This window comes from Penaeus monodon, chromosome 4 (genome assembly GCF_015228065.2).
Source record: "Penaeus monodon isolate SGIC_2016 chromosome 4, NSTDA_Pmon_1, whole genome shotgun sequence".
Classification (NCBI taxonomy): domain Eukaryota; kingdom Metazoa; phylum Arthropoda; class Malacostraca; order Decapoda; family Penaeidae; genus Penaeus; species Penaeus monodon.
In genome coordinates, this window is record NC_051389.1 from 55,747,798 (window position 1) to 55,752,797 (window position 5,000).

At 41.2% G+C, this 5,000-nt stretch overlaps 1 protein-coding gene across 1 annotated transcript in view; it reads left to right on the top strand.

Moving 5' to 3' along the window:
• Positions 1–4,850: 4,850 nt before the first annotated feature.
• LOC119572622 (zinc finger protein Xfin-like) overlaps positions 4,851–5,000 on the top strand; it is an 11,202-nt gene continuing 11,052 nt past the window's right edge. Inside the window, exon 1 of the mRNA XM_037919727.1 lies at positions 4,851–5,000. This exon is cut by the window's right edge and continues 678 nt beyond it. The gene's annotated coding sequence lies outside the window, so the exon portion shown is untranslated.

The following is a 5,000-nucleotide window of genomic DNA, read 5'->3' on the forward strand; positions in this document are numbered from 1 at the left end:
CTCCTCTCTCCTCCCCCCCTATCCCCTCCCTCCCATCTTTCTCAAATCAGCATCGCTAACCTTCACTCTTACATCCCGCGCAACCCGACACCCACTTCGTTTATGCTTTCACTGGACTTCCTCGGGATTATTTTAGACTGCTTCGAGGACAAGATTTTTTGTCAATCCCTTCGGGTTAACTGCCGTAGAGCAGACGCCACGCAGGCCCCCCCCCCCCCTTCCTCCTCTCCTCTCCTCTCCTCCCTCTCCCTGGTTCTCCTACTCAAGCCTCCTTCCTCGCTTCTTATTCTAGCTTCCTTCTTCCTTCCTCCTTACTCTTGCGTCATTCCTCTCTTTCTTCCTTACTCTATCCTTCCTTATCCTCCTACTATCGTCGCTTCCTCTTCCTCTCTCAGCTTTCTTCCTTACTCTGTCCTCCTTCCTTCCTCCTTCCTCTATCCCCTCCTTACTCTATCCTCCTTCCTTCCTCCTTCCTCTCAGCCTTCTTTACTCTATCCTCCTTCCTCCCTTCCTTCCCTCCTTACTCTAGCCTCCCTCCTCCCTTCTCCCTTCCCCCTCCCCCTCCCTTTATACATTATGGGAACGAGATCATATTTTTCAATCTCATAGATATGGATTAAGGGAAATGGACGCGGGGCCGCCATTGCTGAAGTGTGTTGGTCGTTGCCGATGTCGAGACACCTGGCTGGTCTGTGTACGTGTGTGTAAACTTTCTACTATGTACGTAAATTTGACTGTAATACTGTGTACACACACATGCACACACATGCACACACAAACACAAACACACACGCACACATACACACACATAAACACACGCAGACACACAAACACTAACACACACACACACAAACACAAACACAAAAACACACACACACACACAAACAAAAACACAAACAAAAACACAAACAACCCCCCGCCCCCCCACACACATTCTTTTGAAAACACACGGAGAACCTTGCACAAAGATATGCCAACAAGTGTCTACGTAAAGATTTTCCCTCCAAAACTTCGCTAAAACGACGAGGAAATAATTTTAAGATGATGGCTGCAAAAATCTTGAATCGTGTGGTTTACATCAACGTCATATTTTCATATAACCTTTTGTGATTTTGTTTTTCGTCCAGAGTTAATTTTGAAACTTTTGTGTTTAGATAAAAACAACAACAGAATTATCAGTTGAATTCGCAGTTGATGATTATTGAAACTTGGCAGATCGTGAGATAAATTATGATTCTGTTTTTATTTTTCTTTCGTTATTCGATTTCAGTTAAAAACCGACGTAAAGGAAGTGGTCGGAATTATTCGTAAATGTAAAGAGATATAAAGAACATATTTCCTTTTACTGAAACATAGTCTATATTCTGCAGACTTGAAAAAAAAGAAAAAAAAAAGAGCAGAGCTGTCATTTTCTATTAAAAAATCCAAATTAACTTCGTTTTCCTTTTTAAAACAACGAAATATATACCCCTCCAAAAGAAAGAAAGAAAGAAAGAAAGAAAGAAAGAAAGAAAAAAAAAACAGGAAGATCCACATCTTCCCCAAGACGTTAAATCTTTAAATCTCGGAGCAAATTCCCGGCCATGTAAGATTTCTCTCTCTCTCTCTCTCTCTCTCTCTCTCTCTCTCTCTCTCTCTCTCTCTCTCTCTCTCTCTCTCTCTCTCTCTCTCTCTCTCTCTCTCTCTCTCTCTCTCTCTCTCTCTCTCTCTCTCTCTCTCTCTCTCTCTCTCTCTCTCCTCTCTCTACTCTCTCTCTCTCTCTCTCTCTCTCTCTCTCTCTCTCTCTCGCCATTAACCCCCCCCCTCTTCGTCGAGTGAGTGCCAGGCTCTGATGAAGGGGAGTGCGGATGGCACTGGAGAAGGTCAGGTCAGGTCGCCGGAACAGGAACTGTGTCCGTCAGCAGAAACAAAAGATTTTTTTTTTTCGGAATAGGAGAGAAAGAGATGAAAAAAAGAAACAGAGAAAATGAGAGAATGAAGAAATAAATTGTCATTATTCATTTCATTAAGCGGGGAAGGAGGGAAGGGAAGTAATCAACGAGAAAGACATAGAAGAGAGAAAATGGAATAATCATGGCGATGAGAGTCATGATAATGGTGACGATAGCGATTATGGTGATAATGGCGATGGTGATAAAGCAATGATTATGTAAATGATGATTTTTCGAAAAAAATATTAGTTTGAATAATGAAACTGTAGTGCTAACATCAATAGCAACAATACTGAAGGTGGTAATGATAATGATACTGATGATGATAAAAATTATAGAAATAATAATGATAATGTTGATAATGATATTAATAATAAAAAAAAATATAATACGAGTCGAATCATCAAGACAGAAATATAATGAAAGCAACGATTTACAGAACAACCCTAAAAAAGAATCAGTAATACGAACGATAATAGAACTAATACTAATAATAGAAAGAAGAAGAAGAAGAAAGAAGAAGAAGGAAAAAAAAAGAAAGAATTAAAAAGAAGAAAAAAAATGTATATACACATATTTACATGACCTACAACCGTTTCAACATCTCAAACACGCTCGCAATTTTGCATATGCACTTGCAGAGGAGGCTCTCGCAGTCTCCGCCTCCAATCTAAGCAAATCCTCGAGCAGAGAACAAGGATTAACTTTGGCGAAATTAATTTATGTTTCCTTCCTGCAACTCGGGGGGGAGGTTGTATGGTGTTGTTTATGGTTGCTTGTTGATTGTGGTATGATGATTGTTGTTGTTTATTGTTGCATGATGTTATTTTTGTTGTTTGTTGATTGCTGTTTATTGTCGTTGATTGTTGTTTATCGTGTGGAGAGTTGTGGTGAATGGTTTGGGTGATGTTGTGGGTAGTGGTGGTGATGTTGATTATGATGGAGGTGATGGTGATGATGATGATGGTGATGATGATGATGATGATGATGATGTTGATTATGATGGTGGTGATGGTGATGATGATGATGGTGGTGGTGATGGTGATGATGATGATGATGGTGATGATGATGATGGTGGTGGTGATGGTGATGATGATGATGGTGGTGGTGGTGGTGATTATGATGGTGGTGATGGTGGTGATGATGATGGTGGTGGTGATGGTGATGATGATGGTGTGATGATGGTGATGATGATGGTGGTGGTGGTGATGGTGATGATGATGATGGTGGTGGTGATGGTGATGATGGTGGTGATGGTGATGATGATGATGGTGGTGGTGATGGTGATGATGATGGTGGTGGTGGTGATGATGATGGTGTGATGATGATGATGGTGATGATGATGATGGTGGTGGTGATGGTGATGATGATGGTGGTGGTGGTGATGGTGATGGTGATGATGATGGTGATGATAATTGTGATCGTGATGGTAACATTATTAGTGATGGAAGGGAAGATGATGATGATAATGATAATGATGATAACAAAGATGAAGGCGGTGTTGATAATGGTAAAGATTGTCAACATGTGCTATCATCATAAACAGATAAATAGTATGAACCCATGAAATTATTCTTAGCCCAGCTGCCCAATAATTCTTACACCAATTTCATATAATCCTGTAACTGTCATGATCTTTATGAAATTACTAACTTAACACGGTAATATCACATTCGCCTACACAGAACTAAAAAGGACGTAAGTAGATAGACAAATAGATTTATCTTTCCTTAAGACAGGCCAGGGCTAACATTTTCCCGCCCCAAGAGAGAGCAGGGTTAAATATATGGTCATTCCTTATAATATTTTCCCCAGGAGAGAGAGAGAGAGAGAGAGAGAGAGAGAGAGAGAGAGAGAGAGAGAGAGAGAGAGTCAGGGTTAAACCTATTTCTATTATCCATATGTATTTCCTTAAGACCAGGGCTAATATTTTCCCATTTTCCTATTTTCTATTTCTATCCCCTATAACATTTTTCCCTAAAAGAGAGATAGCACAGGGTTGAATATATTTCTATTCACCATGACATTTTTCCCCAAGAGACAGAGATAGATAGATAGATAGATAGATAGATAGAGAGAGAGAGAGAGAGAGAGAGAGAGAGAGAGAGAGAGAGAGAGAGAGAGAGAGAGAGAGAGAGAGAGCAGGGTTAAATCTATTTCCCCTTCCCCATATGTATCTGAAAATGTTTCAACTTGAAGGATCTGGGTAGACAATGCCACTGAAGACTATGATGTGTAATTCCGATACACCTGTCCGAAAGCTGATCGGAGGTTAATCTCTTAATGGCTTCTTGGTCGGCGGGCGAGGGAAAGGGAAGGAGAGGGAATAGGAGGAGAGGGGAAGTAGGAGAGGGTAGAGGGGACATGAGAGGGGAAGGAGAAGAGAATGGATAGGAGAGGAGAGGGGAAGGAGGAGAGGCGATAGGAGAAGAGGAGGGGATAGGACGAGACAGAATGGGAGATGGGGGAGAGGGTAGGAGAAAGAGAGGGGAGAGGAGAGAAGAAGGAAAGGAGGAAAGGGGATAAGGCAAGAGAAATAAGGGGAAGGAGGAGGGATAAGAGAAGAGAGGGAAATGAGGACAGAAGATAGGAGAGAAGAGGGAAAGTGGGAGAGGGGAGAGGGAAAGGAAAGGAGAGGGGAGAGAGAAAGGAGAGGAGAGGAGAGGGGAAGGAGGAGAGGGGATGGGGCGAGAGAGGATGGGGGGTGATGGAGAGGGTAGGAGAAGGAGAGGGGAGAGGAGAGAAGAGGGAAAGGAGGAGAGGGGATAGGGCAAGAGAGGAAGGGAGATGGAAGAGAGGATATAAGAGATAATCATATTGCTTGTAAAGCGACTGTTAAAAAAAAAAAAAAAAAAAAAAAAAAGAGAGAGAGAGAGAAAAAAAAAGACGTTGGTTTTCAGCGTCAATTTATACCATTTAAAAAATATTTTTTATGCGTATAAATAAAACATTTTCCTGATATTTAACTTCAATACACCTTCAATCGTATAACAGAATACACAAGAGACACACAAATCACTATTGTTACATAATGAAATGTATTTGAATAATAATTCATTATCGTGCCTC